Source organism: Temnothorax nylanderi, unplaced genomic scaffold (assembly GCF_030848795.1).
Source record: "Temnothorax nylanderi isolate EJ_2023f unplaced genomic scaffold, tnyl_v1.0 TNYL_tig0190_pilon, whole genome shotgun sequence".
In the NCBI taxonomy this organism is placed as follows: domain Eukaryota; kingdom Metazoa; phylum Arthropoda; class Insecta; order Hymenoptera; family Formicidae; genus Temnothorax; species Temnothorax nylanderi.
In genome coordinates, this window is record NW_027249252.1 from 279,545 (window position 1) to 299,255 (window position 19,711).

Below are 19,711 nucleotides of genomic sequence, written 5' to 3' on the forward strand. Positions count from 1 at the left end.
ACATGGTATCCGCATCAGACACCAGTGCAGGGACGGATACAGTGTAATCTTTCGGGACGTGTCCCTCCCGCCGCGCGCGCGCGCGCGCGGCCCCGGGCCTAGCTGCCTGCCGCACGCAATTAATTTTCGCCCGCTCACCGACGGCCGTTTTTATGCCGCTGCAATTTTTTTTACGCGTCAAAACGGACCATTAAAAGCGCGAACGTGTGGAAAATGTAGCGAGTAAAACGAAAATTTTGTTACGTGACGTGTACGTTTTTGAGTGCTGGACGGCCGCACCCGCCGCCGGTATCTACCGCTTTCTCTAGGTATATCCATTCGGGCGCCGGCTTTCTTCGGCGAAGGTATTCCGATAATTCAATTCTAAATCAAGTTCCTACTCGTATAAAGTCCACTTGAAATAAATTAGAAGCTTATATATACTGAAGTTACATATAAGATATAATCCGCCTAAGCGGTTAAAACCTGTTATAAGTAAAATATATCGATGTCCCAGTATTATAAAATAATCACAGCTTAGCTTAACTTGAGAACTTTTACACTCGGCTTCAAATAATACTTTTTATTATACAATATTTATTTCAGCGATGAAATTGAAATTATTATATTTTTACTGGCGACATTACTAACTATATTACCAGGTTTTTTTTCAAGTGCTCGTCACAATGCTCACAATTGCTACGTGAGTGAATAAAGAAATCTTAGAATCTCAGGGTGAAAAGAAAGGGTTTTAGAAAGCACAGAAGGTCAATTTTTTCTATAGTTGTTCTAAAGACAAAAAATATGGCCGGAAAGTGACTTACCGAAAAGCGACACGCAAAAAAACGATCGCAAAAAAGAGCCTGTTTGCACGAGCACGGTGGATAAGAGTATTGCAACACTATCCGGTATGATATTTCACGACAAAGATAAACCGCCTTATCTATCGTCGCGTAACTACGGTAGTCCCGGAATAAAAGATTCGAACCGTTACACGACTATCTCCGAGAGCCCCTCTCGACAATCAAACATAAAGACATCCCTGTGTCATTGTGTACAGACTGCATGGTGGTCCTATTTACCTGAACATTGGTTGAACTCATTGTCAGATAAATAACGATAAGGCGAGAAGATATGTGACACACTCCACTGCCGACCGTAAAGAAAGTCTCGCTCAAAGAACTAATGTAATATTGTGACTTTAATAAGTATGCATAGAGGGGTATGTATGTAAGATAATTGATTATTACAGGATTTATGTAGCAACGTCCGATCTCGAAATTGCAAAATAATGGCGCGCGAGATAATGTATAATGTATGCTCGGCTATAGATTAGGGTGAAAACTAACGGCATCTTACGGCATGCTCGCGCGAGCGTTCATAAATCCCGAGATTACAGTCGAAAGTTTTCTTTCCAGCGTGGAAAAGTTAGTAAGTCAGTCCAAATCGCATTTGCCGTCTCGGTAAGTTGCCTTAATTGCACTGCTGCGTGGTGCCCTTGTACCCCTGCCCGCAAACTGAATCCTTTATTTATGACCTAGTAGGATATTCCCCGATGAACTTTAAACACCTATAAACCATAAATTTCGAACCCAAAGAGGTACGCAAGCACAATACGCTTCGTCGATACTGAGTAAAAAATTTTCTCAGAAATTTATAGCCTTTTCTCATAAAAAAGAACGTTAACTTTTAAAACTTTGAATCTCTTGTTCCAGTTTCAAGAACACTTCTAAGAATATAATATATAACGTGTTAATATGTATAAAATGAATAGCAATGCGAATAGAACAGACAATGGATATAAAATAAATTGTCGCTGACGCTTTGTCTCACTGTTCTTAACTTTTACAGAAAATCTTTTTAATGTACCACCTCTAACAATAAGCTAAAATGACGCTAAATGATTTTCTGCGCACAATATTTTGTCTAGTTGTATTCATATAAAGTTTCGTCTTTTTATACTAAAATACATTTGCATTTTTATAATCATTTGCATTGTATTTTTTTATTTATACTTTATATCTCACCTTACAAATCTTAATCTCTTATGTTTAGCTAACAAATTTTATTGAGCTTACAATTAAGAGAATTTATCTCGAAGTGTTGAATAACGCTTTGATGATAATAATGCAGTTATAAATACAAAAGTAATAGAAAATCTCATTCAATTATGTTTAAAAACGGAAAATCACTTTGACGTCGGGTCGTTTGTGCATGACCTGATTCAGTATGTTAATATTACATAACGCCTTTTTGTGCCGGTCGTATTAATAGCTTTTGATGCCTGATGACCGCAATATGGAACAATAAATCATGCGAGAACAGCACTTTTTTTCCTGATAACGTCTTGAACTTTCGCAAATTTTTTTTTGCTGATAACATCTTGAACTTTCACGAATGATAATGCATATCAACTTTGTACTTTTGAGTCGTGATACGCTAAAGAATATTGCGTCTAGGAAATTGAAATTTAAAACTTATCTTCGAGAGGATATAACGCAATTGAGAAAGGTTCTCTTTCCCATCTGTAAACTCAAAACTTTCTTTGTACGGACCAAAAACAGCTGACTCCCATGATATTCTTCGGCGGGATCGCTTCGGCATCGGGATCATCGTTATATGTTGGGCATATATTGCGGTGAAGTGAAAAATCCCATGAATTATTTAAGATTGCGCTCCGTAGCTCAGTGTTATTTTAATTCGTGGCATATTTTCATATTCAAATGCGTGCTACGCTAGCAGGCTCTTAGAAAGAACGTTCATCTTCGATCGGCGATGAATAGACATTATGTGTTTTCTCTCTCTCTCCTTCTCTCTAAACTGCCCCTGTCCCCGTTCCCCTGCCACTTTCTTTCGTTTCTCGTCTCGTGGATGATCGTTATGCTGACTTCGGGTGGCAAGCGGAAGCGAGTACTGGGCCTGGCGGAGAGAACGAGAGAATTGCAGAAAGAGGGGGAGAAAGAGCGAACGCACGAAGAAGAAATGTGTACGACGGAACGTTTCATATTCACGAGGCGTAAAAACAATCGTGTAAGTAAGAACGCGTCGTGCCACATATAAATTGGACGCCGAAGAAAAAGAAAATTCGATCGGAAGATATGGATTTACATCGGTCTGGAACAAGTCACGCCGCCTGTAAATTCCCGAAGATACATACAATCTCGAAAAGATGAATTGCATATTTAGCGTTTTCGACCACGCGAGGATTTCATAATTCACGACCTTCTTCCTCGTGTATATTTTGCCAGTGGCCCGCGGAATCAATTCCACGGCTATCTCAAAGCAACACGCCAGATGCCTGAATGCTATTTCTGAACGGTACTCGCGCGCGAGCGATTATACGAGTATCTTCTCGTGTCGAAGATATCGACGCGGCGGAACGCATTCCTGCGATCGGATCGCCCCGGGAAAATATCCTCGAAATTCGAAACTTAGATTAACTTCCAGGTGTCCGCACGAAATTTTTCTTATTCGCGTTAGGGGAATCGATTAAGTATCACCGGGAAATTCGAGACTCGGAATAAACTGTTACACGACACCGCGCGCTGTCACACACATCGGACTCGCAGCGCGAGAAATTTCCTCTCCTCCTCCAGGTAGCGTTGGATTCTCGCGTGGAGAAAAAAATCTCGAAATCGGAAACCCGGGACGTATACCCAAGAGTACCTCCTGGAGTTCTCTTCGCTTGGTTTTATGACTGTTATAAATCTTCGTTTTTTTGTTATGTTATTTGTCGCAAATGATCCGTGTCGACAATATTCTAGCTGTTATTCGTGATTATTGATAATATATAAAGTAATTAACATGTTTTCTTGTTCAATATGGAACATTGAGACGGATTATATTTTAGAGATTGCAAATAATCATTTATATGATGTTTAAAAGTGAAATAGAAACATATGCGAGATAAATATCGCTTTTTTTCTTCCTATACAAAGGATCATATCCAAAAAAAGTTTCTTTTATTTATTTATTATTACATAGTGTTGCTTTAGTCAATCTGTCTTATTTGAAACTACTATTTTAATTCCATTATAGACAATGAGTTAGCTGTATTTTAATTGAAAGTTTGTAGTAAATGTTTTTACATCGAAAACTTCATGTATGTAGTGGTGACTCGTGTCATGTGATTTGTGTGTCGAGGCGCGTAATAAATAATATCTTGAATCATCTTCCTCTCCTTATCTCTCCTGCTTGGGATTTATCTGAGTGTAGATCATAAAATGAATTACCGGCGTTTTCTCTACTTGTCTCGCTTAACGACTAAACCAAATCGCGCCGTGGCACCGAATTCGATGGCGCGACTGGATTAGCGTGCGGGATGAACAACTCGCGCGAGACGGCGATGGGGTGCCCAGCGGGGCAGAGAACGCGCAATGTCCTGGACGTGGTCCGCTGGGAGTTGTCCGTAAAGCGCTCGTAGGATCAACTGGTTGAATGTATAACGAGAGAACGGGTGCGAGCGCGACGAAGAAGGAGAGGCAGGCGGATCGGAAGAGGACGGCCGATAAAAAAAAAGAATCGCAGGTCGATGGAGGGAACGCGAGAAGAGAGACTAAGGAAAATAGAATGAAAGAGAAGGAGTCGAGAACGGGCCTGTAGAGATCCTACGGGCCCGTGTTCGCTGTACGCCACACGCTGAGTGACTTATGACAAGCGATATCGCAGCGGTTCTCATTGTAAATCTCCTCGCCGTTACTTTCTCGCCGCGAATACCCGGGTGCCCCCGACCAGCGATGCCCCCGAAGACGTCGGTATAGCGCGGGATTTATCGGTGTCATTAGCGCGGATGGTTTTGTTTTATATAGGGATGAGAGCGCAACGTTCGAATATTCCCTCGCCGTTCCATCTATACGGAGAGATTTCCGACTACTTGCCGCGGTAGATCCTATTACCATTTTGGTTGCCGGTCAGTTTCGTGAAACGGGACACTCGCCACGGGCTGGATACTCAGGCAAGAAGGTTGTAAGCGTCGCGGAAGATATATGCGAGCGAAAAACGGACGCGACATATGATATGTCGGCCGCGCCGGTCTAAAAGAAATGACAGATAACGGCGGTCGTTGCCTGACCGCGCGCATCCACGCTGATAACTTTGCACTTCGCATCCGCTGGACAGCGAGCACCCGCGTCTCGTGTTATGACAATGGCGGACGAAACTGTTGAAGCGGAATTGTTAACGAAGAATAGAGAACTTTGAGAGTTATTAAAAGTGCATTACTGCGTAATGACAAACAGACAGCGGAGCGCACCAACGGCGATAAATAAACTTTGTTCCCCCCGTTGTGGAGGCATTAAGATGTAATCTCGCTCTATAACTTTTTTTTCCCACGGAACCTCTGACTGTGTAATCATCTCTCGCTGCTGGCAGTGACATTTTTCAAGGCGAGGATATGCTTGAATTCATCGACGTTATTAACATTCTCTCCTTGGAAGGTGATTCACGACTTAATCTTTATCTACCAATTAATCTCAGACAGAGAGAGATTTATGACAAATTAATATTATACAAAAGTTAACTATAGCTTCCGATTTCTGGGATTACAGAAATACCTACCATTACTTCGATTCATCGTACGATATGGGCATGGGCTTGTAATGACTAGCTTTCTTCACATTTTTCGGGAAAATTGTTGAATTTGAACAGAGCATATATCTCGAACCTTTGATTACAAGAGGGTGCTGACCGCAACATCGGTGATTGTAAAACCGAAAAAATATGGTCACAGGTAGTGAATGTCGGGACAAGGAGCAATACTTGAGACTGCCAGGAGAAGAAGCACCGTCATCTCAACAACACAGCTAGCTAGGTGCATTTTGACGGTAGGTGACGGTAGTGGTCGTCGTTAAAAATTGTCTCGAGAATTTCCTACCTGGACCTCTTCGAAAAACAGCTCGACACAGTCCCAATTTCGATGTTTATCTTGCGCCTCGTGCACCTTGGGAAACAGCAAGATGTTTCTACCTACCTACGCCTCTTGTATCTCGTAGTAAGCGTCGCTTAACGAGAGACTCACGAGGAGGAGTAAGCCGTCGCTTGTTGGCACCTCGGAAACAGTTGACGGCCTCACAAGGCTCGTTCGCTATTAAGTTTTCGAGAGAGCCGTTATCCCCTCGAGACGCGCGCGAGACAAAAAATCTACTAACGGGCCGTCCGATAGAGAGACGATCGAGTCCTAATTTCTCTAATATAAAAGGGAACTCGTGAAAGTTGCGCGTCTCACGGCATCGCGGCGTGCATGATAAACGTTTATATCTCGAGATTTTACGAATAAAATAAATGACCGGCTACTGCCGGTTTAGCCGATGAGTGGCGTGAAGAAACCTTCAACCTGTCGTCTACCTGTGAGCAACACTACAATAATTTGCACGCATATTATGTAAATTTTCATTTCACGCGTAAGGTACGTAGGCGGCTAACGACCTATAATGACTGTACTTTCTCTCTTTCCTTCTCAGTTTTAAAGCGAGGTCTTTGTCCAAATAGGCTGAACTTAACGTGTAATTCTTTTATTCTTTTACCTGGCAAACATTATACCTAATTATACTAATTATACTAATTATACAAAGTATCTTAATCTGCAGAGAAAAAACAGACGAGAACAAATTTAATGTCCGCCATAAACTGAACAATACTATAAAGTATCCACTAAGAGAGCAACCTTGATACAATACCAATACTGTTAACATCCTTGATATCATTCGATATTTAATTATTGTTAACGGACGTCCGTGTACTCCGTACTGAAAACTTCAGCAGGTATTCGCAAGGTGCCCAAGGTCCTGCCTGAGGATTATTCGAGTGGTTACTCGACGGGACGCTTTGAAGCGAGGTAATGGGTGGGAATTGTGAAACGCGTACGCGAAGTGTTTTAAGGCGCCCCTTTCGTTTACGCGCACCCATAACAGAACAGGTGGTCACAATTGGCCCTCTCGTTTCTCTTCCCAATTACTACGTCGGCCGGTTGTCGGCCGCCGGCCGCGGAGGCACGTCGCACGCCAATTAATTTTCGGAGGCGGCTCTTTAATCCGTGACACTCATTACGCTTTAACTCCATAGCTGTCACACGGCCGTCTTCGAAGTCTCGGCAAATTTACTAACTGGCGAAATGTAACATTTACACACGGGTTGTGCCTCGAAAAATAATAATGTTGACTTTTTTCCCTCCCTCTCGTTTTCTTCCATAAATTTATGTACTTAAGATTGAATTATTTGCATGTATGTTAATAATTACATACGTATTTTAAGCGCCAAATTAATATAAACTTTTCGCGCGATTCTTTGCGGCATTGGCTTTGCTATACTGGCTTGGTAATTAAATCGCATATCAAACTTCTGAAGATAAATGGGCGACAAGTTATATGAAGATTAATGTCCTGCTAGAAATAGGCATTCTGTCTGTGTAGTTGTGTAAGATATGCATGATACATATAATCTATAAAACGAAAGTATACGCAAAATAAATAATGCATATGTAAAAAAAAGTCAATGGTTATTTTTTCCAACCCATCTCTCTCAACTATATGCTAATGTATGCTATTGTTCGTGCCTCTCGAAAAAGTGCTAACTCACTCTACGGCATGTTCTTAACATAAATATAAATACTTCTATCTGAAACTACGCAGAACCTAACATTTAGAAAAGAATTCCGTATTCTTCACGTTCTGTTTCGAGATTAAGCGATTTAAGCAGTGATATAGATAGTACGCGTTCACCGAACGTTTGGTCTGCTATTTGAAATAACACGGCGGACGTTGCTGTTTGACGTATATACGCCCGCGGGCCTCCCTAGAGAATTCCGCGAATTGCGAGGTAACGTTATACGACAACCAATTACTGCCGGTTAATTTGTTGCATCGTCGCTCGGTAACTGCTCGCTCGCGCGCACGTGAATCACCCACCGCGCGCCGTGATATCTCCGCTTCGGCTTTTCGGGGGGGAGCCTGGCGGTCCGCCAACCCTCTGGATCCTGCTTCCTCTCTCTCTCTCTCTCTCTCTCTCTCTCTCTCTCTCTCTCTCTCTCTCTGTCTGTTCCATGTACACGGCTTATTCTCGTAGTGTAAGGGCGCAGCTCCAATCGACCGTGGTTGATCGGACCTCCACCGATGCCCCGTATATACCGAATGTAATGTCGGCAGGAAAACGCGTAACTCCGTGAAAGTCGCGGGCGATGGCAGGGTTAGCCGGCCGGATCGGCCGGCCGGCGGATTGAGTTACCACCGGGGGCGAGAAGGGACGCTCTTTCCGGGCCACTTGTGGTTCTTCGTTCACACCTCGCCCCTCCGCTAACAGCGCGGTAAAAGGACTCCCGAAGATGCGAGCACGAACATACGCGGTGGTTCGGGAACGGCGACATGGCACAGAAGGTGAAGAAACGATTGCGCCACGGGGGTGGATCAGGAGGTGAATAAATTGCACGTAGAGTCAGCATTGAGATTCGTTGCCTTTTATACGAGATATCAAGCATTCCAAAAAAATGCGGAGAAATGATGGATGTGGGTATTTCGGGAGCGTATCAAACGTATGTTGAGCACAATTATTCTTTTTCAGTATTTCTCTTTGATCTTTTTAAATAGCCGGGCAATCTTGACGCTCGGCGATATTTACCTCGTATGTCTTCCATCCGGTCTTAATTGTACGTGTCACGCTGATCGATCACACCTTCCGCTTCGTGAATGCGACATTTTTAACGTATCGAACGACTATTACTTTTTAATTTCGCTTAAACTGCCGAAAACTAACATTTTATCATGTCGTTATTTCTAGCAGAAAATGGAGAATAAATGTCATACGATCTTACGGATTAAATCATCTAAAACGTCCAACCAAATGACCAATGATTTTCCAAAATTATTCTCCGATTTTAACCATTCTTATCGAAGAACTATTAAACGTATTTTTTATATGATTCTTGATCATATGTAAAGTACCAATACTTACTTGGAGAAAAGGAAATTTTAGAAAAATAAAAGAGATCTATTCAGGGAAAGTCTACAAATAAACTGCTCCATGAAGAATTGATTAGATGCAGCGGGATATCTCGGTTAAATCCTCGCCTTGAAAGCCAGGAGTGCATCGCTCTTTGCACCGCGAATAAAAACCACACGTTCACCTTCGGTTGACAGTCGTAGCTGAAATCAAATGTTCCACTTCGACGATCTATTCTCGCTGAAGTTTATTTAAGCGACACGTACCACTACGGAATCCCTAGTGTGGCGTTTACCGCGTCTGCCGTCGTGACTTCAACGAAAGTTCGTTGCCCTTCGCGTTTCAGCTCGAGCCCCGCTGCTCCGCTCGCCAGCCAGCAGCGACGCGGAGAGACAGTTAGAAATTCTTTTGAATATTCGACGGCTTTGTACGACCTACCGCGCGACTTATCGAGGAAAGTTGTTAGCTACAGCGGTAAAGTGGTCGACGCAATGTTACAACCCGGACCACTCGCAAAAAGCGCAATAAACGCGACAACGAAAATTCTCGACGGTCGACGATCGACGGTAACTGCATCAGCGTTCTGATCGCCTCGCTCGAGAATGGCCAATTCGAAGCCTCCTTAGTCGCCTGTGGAAATAGCGATTGGAAAACAGAAAGATCGCTATTTCACTCCGCCGATGACGAGGAGAGACGTAGACGGATATTGTATTTTCCCTCCTCTTTGCGTCGCGAATTCGCGGAACGGCTGTATTCGCGTGTTCCTGACTTTTGAGAATCGATGACCGTCGCCGTCGTCGTCGACGGAAAACAGACGGGCGCGGTCGCGGCGCAGCAAAGGGAGGAAGAGCCACACCGTCTCGCGGTTGCACGGAAAAGGAGCCGCCGTGGGCTAAGTGAAATGGCGCGTGCCTAGTAGATTTCACGGTGCGTTAGTTACGGGCGCTCCCTGTCGCTACCTTGCACCCCTTTTCCTCGCTCTCACCCATCTGCAACCTTCCCCCGCCCGGGCCCACCGCCTTTCCCGCATCTCGTCCACCATTCGTTCCTCCGCCGATCCACTTCTTCATTGAGCGCGCTTTATGTGACGCTGCGGCCTGCTTCTTTGCCGATAAATCGCCGACGCGAGGAGGCTACTTTAGAAACGGCACTGGCCTTGTTTAATACGGAGGCAAGCGGAGTAAACTAGACCGATGAAATATTAAAGAAATCCGGAACTTTAGCAAAAAATATCATTTATTAATAAGAAAATGAGAAAATATAGAAATATTTTTTTTGTCCGAATGATGTAGTATCGTAATGATGGTAATCTCATTGTAAAATTTTCGTTTGAGATACTATTTCATATCTTCTTTTTTTCTTATATTAAAATTTTAATATTATTAAAATGTTTGTTATTAAATTTTGATAAATAATTAACATAGATACTTTTGCATTTCTTATTTTGAATTTTTTTAAATCTTGTAACTTTTACTGTCTCGTGTTTTTTACCGTTCTATCAAGTAGAAAGATTTTATCATTCTACGTACACTTCTCGTTGTAATCCAGCATTCGAATTTGTAACCGGCTGTCGGACATCGCGATTATCTTGCACGAAGCAGTGCTACGGAAGCGCGCGCGGACGTTTCATTATTTTATTGCCGCATGGTAAACGATCTATCCGGTGAGCAACGAGACAATGAGACGCGTGCCGCGCGTATAAATAATGGCAATTTAACCTCGGTTACGAGATACCTATCGTTCGTTTAGCCGAGCAAAAGTGCTGCAAGTTAATCGCAAGGATCGACGAGGGACAAGTGCGCAGACAAAGTAATTTCAGGTTACGAACTTCTAACGAGAATTAGCATCAAGCAGAAACGCGAAACTGGAACAAGGATGATCTTTGTATAAAAAGATATTTCCGTTATAAAACCATACAAGTAAATGCAGAAATATTAAATGTACAATAATGAGAGATTGAAACGCTAACAAGATACAATTAGAATAAAATCCAAAGTTTTACGATAGAAAATAAAAAATTAAAAAAGTCAAAGATTGAGGTAATAATAATTCATGACATATATATATGTATATATATATATATATATATATATATATGTATATATATACATATATATACTTCAGCAAATGCATGTATCGACGAAATTATAATTTTTTCTGAGCGAAATCAATTTAATGCTTTTTGCAATTTCGAACATTACCAAATATGTATTACATGTTAAAAAAAATACATTTTACTAATGTGATAGATTATACTCATTTAAAATTGCATCTTTAATTTGTATGATTATTATTATTTATTATACAAATTGGATATTGCAGGGAAATTGTTTGTCGCACAAAATCAATTTCTTACTCCGATGCGGTTTAACGGGGCTCATCAATATGCGCCACGATCGCTCGGATTCGTGTCGTCCGACGTACCTGTCAACGCATAAAACCAATCTGGTATGCCTAAAGACCTGAAACGATAAGGCCTACTTTTCAGGCAGCACGTTTCAAATCCTGTTGTGACAGGGATTTACGCATTTTTGTTGCGGCTCAATCTCGTCTATTCGAAAGCCTCTTTCCGGATAGAACCGTCGTCGTCTTTCTTCCGTCCTTAAGCCACGAAACATAACAATATTTCTACAGTACGGCCGCTGTTTCACCAGCTAAAACGGAAAAAGGGCACGTAGATAGATAGGATGATCTTTGGGTGAAAGATCTTCCGATGTGATTGACGTTTTTACACTTCGGACTTAAAAGAAAGCAAAAAAAGAGCCAAAAATGTACATTTTTGTAGGTGAGAGCAATCCGAAACCTTTCCAAGATTTCCTTATAGGATCTTCTTTCTCAGAATGGTTTATTTACTTGCAAGTTATCACGTGCAAAGTGACAAATTTTATAAATAAAATGTATCTTAATCTTGTTAAAGAAAACTCGCTGATCAAATAACAAAGACAAATAATTTTGTCTTTGTCTGTTTATTATGCCAATCCGATTCTATTTCTTCTTACTGCAGTGTTTCATTAGGTAGTTTTGTTCGTGTTGCTTGAAATCCCTAAAAGTTTTAGCACTTAAAACGAGATAAGTATCGTTGAAGAGAGAGAAAGCGAAGATTCTAAATGCAAAAAGTGTAAGCAACACAAACAGACCTATTATTGTGAGATACAATATAGTCACGTCAATATTTCTTTCACATGCGCGTATATAATGTTCGTCGTGTAAGAACCTGAATTGTGCGTTCCAACTGCGGTAAACGACGATTCGCATTCGAAGTACGTCCGGTTCAACATACGTACCAACAACGAACGCATCTCCCTCCCGGCGTTAAAAAAGCGGGAAAAGTCGTAGAAAAAATTCCGTTGCTCCCGCATGTTTCGTTGGTCTCGGACCTGCCCGACGGCATACGAAAAAAGGCCGTGGAAACGCGGCGTCGAATACTAATTCCTAACCGTTCGCACGGACCAGCAGAGGCAGACAGACAAAAGACGCGACGACGACGACGACGGGGAAAGAACGACGCGGTGCGACGCGACGCGAGTTAAGAACACGAAGGCGAAAGAGAACAACGCGTCGGAGGACGAAGAGGAAGGAGAACGCGACCGCGACTGCAACGGCGTAAATTTGCATGAAAATACGGGAATTCGGTGACGATGATTTCTCCGGGTGATTTTCCTCAGCGTTTTTGAGCGCGCTACCCCCCGAAATTCTGACGTCGGCGTGTTGCTGGCGACGCGACAAAGGCGTCGCGGCGCGCTATGTTCTTTCAGAACGCGTACGTTTGCGCGTGCAATTCCGATATGTGTAATATAACGCGTCTTTTAACGAGCACGCCTCGTCGTGCCTCGCGAACCACTACAGTGCACTTACGCACGTGTGCGTGACTGGTTTACCCCTTTGACGTAGCGCTAATGGCGCTACCAGTAATGCGACTTCATCATTCTTCTTGTTCTGTCGGCACCTTCGATCGCAAGGTGGAATTTAACTATATCGCGCGATTGTACATCGACCAGATGAATCGAGAAGCTGCCGGCTGCTAGAATAATGTCAGCAGATTTATTCTTATTGTTGCACCAGACGGGATTTCTCTTAGCTAGTATCTTAATTTTGTCCTTTGCAAATACATGAAAATATAAAGTAAAGTGGAACATGTTTTGTATGTAAAATTTTAGCACCACAACAATGCATGACTAGTGAGGTAAGTATTTCGAGATTGTATCAAATATTACTAAGCACATGCAATATATTTTCATATCACAATAATAAATTTACTCACAAAATCTATTTCAGTATTTTCTGTTATATTTCTGTTAAAAATTACATATTTTAAATATTCTGCGTATTTTTTTAAAGAGATATCTTATGGTTTATGATGTTCTTAGTCAACTTCTCAGTTACGACCTGTCTTAAAGCCTGGTCACGATGTGAATGAGAATAGCGGAGATGCAAAAAAGAAAGAAATAAGGCTCGCATATATATGTCTATATATAGAGAATATATATACACAGTCTTGTCTGATAAACACTTTATGAAAGTGTATATATTAAACGAGAAACACACACGCGGGAATGAGAGAACTCATGTTTCGCTTATATTTTGTATGCCGCGTAGGTACGTTTATCTGCCTGTTATATAGAGCTTTGAAGTTTTCATCGTATTGCGAGAGATAAAGAACCGGATTTTTGGAAAAAAAAATATTGATTTTTATTCGCCTATGGCCTATACTATATTCATTTGCGCAGCATGCGTTTGATGCATTACGATTGACTGCTATAGTGACACATTTGACAAGAAATAAGATATACAAAACAAATTTTAAAAGAAGGCTATAATCGTTTCGTAGACAATGATTCTGTAAATAATGTATTGTAGAAACTTTTTCAATTATCACGAGCGATATTGACACTATAGATAATTGATGTTTTTGGGGGAAAGATTCGAGATTCGATAATATCAACAATTAAATATTCGAGATTCTAAGTGAATAAAATATAATCGATATAAATCTAAATGTCCCTGTCCTACATATCGGAGAGCACACTCGTAGTCTATGTAAATGACGATGCTCAATATCGAAAATCGTGCTTATATCGTAGAATTATATGTAGTTGAGTCTTTATCAATAATCCTTGTGTCTTAGTAATAATAACAGCGTAATAAAAGCCACGCGATGTGGATTGAAGAGAGGATGAACGTGACGCACATGAAATCGACAGAAGGGATCAGACGGGATTTCCACTTGGCGCCGGAGAGGATGCGACTAGGCTCGAATGGCCGATATTATACCCCCGGGCGGTAATTCGTATCGAGTTTTCCGCGTTGCCCGGAAACTCGATCAGAAACGCGATCAGGATGGCGAAAGTAATCTTCGGCCACATCGAGTGCGATATCCTATGGTAAACAATCTGGGAGCTATATTTGTGAGGGTTTTCTGAGACTGGGTCTTTTCTCAGAATTTTATTTTTGTCAAGTCATTTTGATCAATCTTTTCCAAAATAAATTGCCATTTAATGTTCACAACTGTTTGCGACTCAATATATCATTAATATGTATCTAATGGCCTTTTTTTAATAGATCATCTGATGTAATATTCAACTCATAAGTTACTATTAATATTTAATGGTAATTTAAAAAAACGGTATTTTCTATGTTTTTGGACATTAAATATAAATATTTATTCGTATCGAGTAAGTGCTGGTCTACAACCTTGCAAGAGATACGTACACATGCATACACATGTACAAAGAAAATGCAGTCAAGAAAGATCTTATTATAAAGCATGTCGCTTGTGCGATTAACATGATTTGCACTCCAACAAAATATTTTATCGCATCTATTTGCACGTGTAAGCGGATAGAGATGTTTAATAAAGAATGAACTGAAATGAAGGGAAATACTCGACGATGTACTAAAAGTGACACAGCGCGATGTGATGAGGAGAGCGCGTTAGGATTTCATCGATAGAAAGTCAAAGTATACAAGACAAACGACACACATATATCGGACGAGAGTCAGCGCGAGCACGAAGCGCAAGCGGGGACATTCCCCGACCGACAAATGGCAATTTAACACTGTCGACCGTCTCTCGGTCGATATTCGAGCGACCCTTTGACCGTCGACGTTAATGCACGGCTTGCCCTTTATTTCCTGCTGTCACACCGGCGCGGCGATACGCGGCTCCCCCCTCGACATCATCGCGCTCGCTCGCCGGAGCATGCTTTGGAGCGCCCTGGCCGCCCACGCGAGAGCCACGGCTATATACACGAAAGGGGGGCCACGCCCCCACCCTCCCACCTAAAGGATTTAATTACGAATTAATTGTGATGTACCGCGCCGCGGCTAATTCCGTCTGGTAATTTCGCCGGTAATTCGAGGAACGCCCCGGCCAGCCAGAGCCTTTTCCTTCCCTTCCAGCGAGCTTCTCCCTTCCGTGATGCGAGAAATTCGGAGAAAAATCGCGCAAGTTTATCTCGTGCGTCGAAGTAGGTACGTGTACTTCCCCGATCTCGATACTCACGGTAATATTACGATCTCGTTTTCCGCGAGAGCGCGAGCTTATTCGTGCGCGGTACTGCTGGGCAGAGATAAGATCGATCGGCAGAAGCGCGCTATCCGGTACATGACGCTAATGAATGATCGGATGCGGAACTTTGAGTGGTAAACCAACGAGAGAGATTTCAGATACCGCGTGACGCGTATACAGCAATGCAGACAGATTGAAAGGAATCAGGATATCCTTTATCACTGCGATTTGAAAAGCAAGAATAATTCGCTCGGACAATTTGTTACCACTATTAAATATTCATGGCCTGCATGCAACGTTGATTTTAAATAAACCATAAACAGAGCGTAGGCGTGCAACAACGAGATTGAAATTTCGCTAATCTGATCGCACCCGATTGCTATTTACACACGTGTTAATGGGCTTTCCTCAGTATAATGATTTTAATTAACAGCGACTAGATGTGGATGGGTTATCGGTATGAGTTACATTTGCACGATATCATTGCACGTATATTTTCCTATAGCAAGTGTATATCGCTAATATATGCAGCACGGAGGAAAATCACCTTTCGTTTGTATCAACTGCTCGATACTTTCTGGTTTGCGATACAAAGTTGAAGATAAGATACAGACACGTCTCCCCTTCAAAACGAGAACGAGAATTTTGTCAAGATGAATATCTACGCGTTCCTGCTCTTAATTGCTATGGAAGACATTTGTCTTCCTTTACAAGACAGTCTTGTTTCGAGGCAACGACCGAAGCGCATCTAACGAATCATCCAACGAGATAATTTGATCGCGTAGCAACTGGTTAATTCCGATAACACGCTATAACGGTAAAATACACCACGGATTCCACATCTTGCTATCTTGGGTTCTCACCTGACAGCCGGTCCCGATTAGATTACGTCGCGCAACGTTGGCGGTCGGGCTCCTCGGACGCGCGGCTCTCCAGCGATGTCTGTCCTCGTCTCGTTTCCCCTTGTACGTTACTGCCTTCTGATAATGTATCGACGTAGCGTGCAGTTATCGCACCGATTATCGGCTCAATATCCAGTCCATTGACGTCACGCGTCCAACAATTGTACGGATGAATGCTTTTCTCGTATTTTCGCTCTCTATCGGCTCTCCATCCCGCCGCGTTTGTCGCGGCCGGTAGTATCCTCGTCGATATCACGGTCTGTGTAACGTCGGTGCTATTTTCCTCTCAAGTAAATCCTGGTCCCGGCCTGGATCGTCACATTCTATTTGTCTTAGTAAAAAATGCTGCTTGACAGAAAATCTTGCTTCCGGATCATTTGCTATTGCTGAAATCGCGTCACACCATTTCGACAGAGCTGCCCTTATCTCCGCTCGAAGTCCAGAAGACAAGGAGAAAAGAGCATTCGGAGTAGTCGGTTTATCTTCTCTCAAATTCGTGCCCGGACACAAAGTCACTTTTGATAAGTTTGCACCGATTACTTGGTGTAATTTATCGTTGTCGAAAACGGAACGCAGGCCAATCGTACGGTTAAGTTAAGAGTCACGGTTTACGGAGCCACCGCACGCGCGTCTTCCCACGTATCGTCGTTCTAGTTGACGGTTTCGTAGACGCGCGATAAATGTACACGCCGCACGGTAACGCTCGCTTTTATCCAATGCTCGCGCGTCGGCTGCGCGCGTCCGCGTGCTTGTCGCTCTTTCCGACTCTTCTCCCCCGTTCGATGCGGCGTCGCGCCTCTCGCTCATCATCGCGAATTTTCCACCGGCCGGGGTTCAATCGCAAGCGCGTGCGTGCCTCCGCCCGTGATTGTGCGGCAACACGAGGCTTCGCGATCCGCTGGGGGGATATCGCAAATTCATGTCGCCTGCTATAGATCTTTGCTCACGTTCCTACATTGCCAATACACTAGCGCATTAAAATAAAATTATAATTCATAATTCGTTGATTAAAGATGGGAATAATGCAATTGCTGAAAAGATAGATTTAGGTAAACTTAAAAAAATTGCAGTTATATTATAGTAGATATATTGAAATTAATGAGCAATATTTGTTAAGAATGTCAGGAATGATAAGAGATTATAGTTATAACAAGATTATTCAACGATTGGGATTAACGCTTCTAAAAGTTTTTTTAAAGTATAATTATGATAATTCATAATCCAGTTGTACGACGAGAAAGATAGAGGAATTTAATAAAGATTGCGTACAATCATATATCATATATATTGCCATAGCAGTGCAAGCAGACTCTTGTCCTGCTTTAAAGATCGACCAGACGTCCTCGCAAAAACGAGAACCCGTAATTAAGATATTAATAACTTTCGAGCGCGACTGTTATTTACTGTCGATAATTGAGAACCAGTTCACGGAATCCTGGAGTACAGAATGAGACATTGAAAATTCCAATCAAAGATCTTGGATCGAGGACTTAAACTAAAAAATAAACCATAAGATCACTAAAAATTATCTTATTGAGATGAAATCAGTGTATCACAAACAAAATAAATAATCGAGATAAGTAAACACGAAGAAATCGCGAACCATGTCGAATTACAGCTTTGCCAATTATTTCGCTAAGATCGTTCGAATGTCACAGCTTTAATTATTATGAATGTAATCAACTTTGCCACTTGCTGGAGATACACCGCGACGACGACCTCGTTCTTCAGCGACCGGACTGTATCTCTTAAGACGCGAGAGGACTCGATCCGATACAACATTACTCTGGATGATAATGACGCTCGTAATTCTCAACGATAGTGCTCAAATACTGGTCGTCGTTGCGGTCGTCGCAGTCGCCGAATGGTGCTTCTCAAGACCAAGACTACACGAGTTACGATCCTCGTCACGGATATTTAGCCTTAGTTATAACGGATCAACGAATAGTTGACTTGTTGAAACCGGCTCGGCAGGTAGCAAAAATTGAATTGGCGCATAGCACAAACCTTGACCTGAATTGGATTATTTGAAAATCTTAACTACTGCCGTCTTTTCACAAGAATACGCAGATTATAATGGATGATGGATGAAGGACTACCTAGTAGTACCCGTCAGGTTACATTTACTACTAACAGTAAGATCTCTAGATCTCTAGAGACCTTGTCTATATAGGTCTCTAGATAGGCTTGGATCTTATACAGAATTTTTGACAGCTTTCGACACAACTTTCACACAAGATACTTGTAAAGATTATAGTAGATATATATAAATAGTAATAAATAGATAAAAATATATATATAAGAGATATATAAATAATTATTTGTACTCTTTTTCTAAAAACTAACACAAATTTTAGAAATCAGTTTAGTGGATCAAAGGGTTAACGTAAGCAAAATAAAGTACCAAAATATATTTACAGCGAGTTAGTAACGTAGATAATGGTAATTTGAATCTTTTTGTCGTTTACGAAGAATGAAGAGGATAAGATTCGATAGAGTATTAATTATCGACGTCTCTTTCTCGACTGAAGGCGAGGTCAGGCGAATACTCGTAAAATCAATGAACTCGCTCTGTCCCGAGAAGAGACGTCGAGCACTGCGCGACACTCTTTGCCATGACGCAGAGCGGTGCTCCTTCATCATGCAGACTCTTTTCTCTTTTCCATCGTTCGCGCTTCGCGCACAAGGAATACGGCGCGAATCTTCCCGATGTGTTTTAGCCCTTCTTCATCGGCTCTCCATCTCTTCTGCCAAAAGAGAGGGAATTACGAAGAAAGAGAAAAGGAGTAGGAGGACGAGTAGCTTGAAGGTAATCAAAAGGATGGGCGCGCGCGCGTTCGCGAGTGCTTGCGCCCCTTCGCTTGCCTCTCGAGGCGCATACGTACGGGAGCGTTGCCGAACAATCGTTTCGGTGGCTTTGAAGTTTTCCGCCACGCTACCCCCGCTGACTCTCCGGAGGTTCGTTGCGTTCGCAGCGAGAAAGAACGACAACGTCGATGACAACAAGGGAGATAGGTCCTAGCACTCTTGTACTCACGTACGCACATCCGCCCTCCCTCACTTTGCCCGCCTACTTGTTCTCCTACTCCTTTCTTCGGGTAGAGATACAACGATAATGTCGTCGAACATGTTTCCGACAAAACGGGATCCAGTTGGGGGTGGGACCCTGAAGAGGCTAATTACAGTATTTTTCACTTGGAGATTCGCACGATGGTCATCGTAGCCGGATGATGGTACCTGCTTTGATTTTTCCCTCTATATGCATGGCACTGCACGCTAAAGAGAGGGAATAGCTCGAGGGGGCGACGAAGCTTTGAGACGGCAACATGCGCGAGCCCTCTCTTTCTCATTTTCGCTCATCTCCAGTTTCTTTCGTATCGCGGGTCTAATCAAC

At 42.4% G+C, this 19,711-nt stretch overlaps 1 protein-coding gene across 2 annotated transcripts in view; it reads right to left on the reverse strand.

Moving 5' to 3' along the window:
• Window positions 1-19,711, reverse strand: part of Fz2 (frizzled 2) — a 72,131-nt gene that overhangs the window by 38,060 nt on the left and 14,360 nt on the right. The window contains exon 1 of one of the 2 annotated variants that reach the window (XM_071716697.1): window positions 16,279-16,988. The exons of the other annotated variant lie outside the window; for it this stretch is intronic. The gene's annotated coding sequence lies outside the window, so the exon portion shown is untranslated. Of the gene's footprint in view, window positions 1-16,278; window positions 16,989-19,711 lie in introns of those variants that run through there. 2 annotated transcript variants of the gene reach the window in all.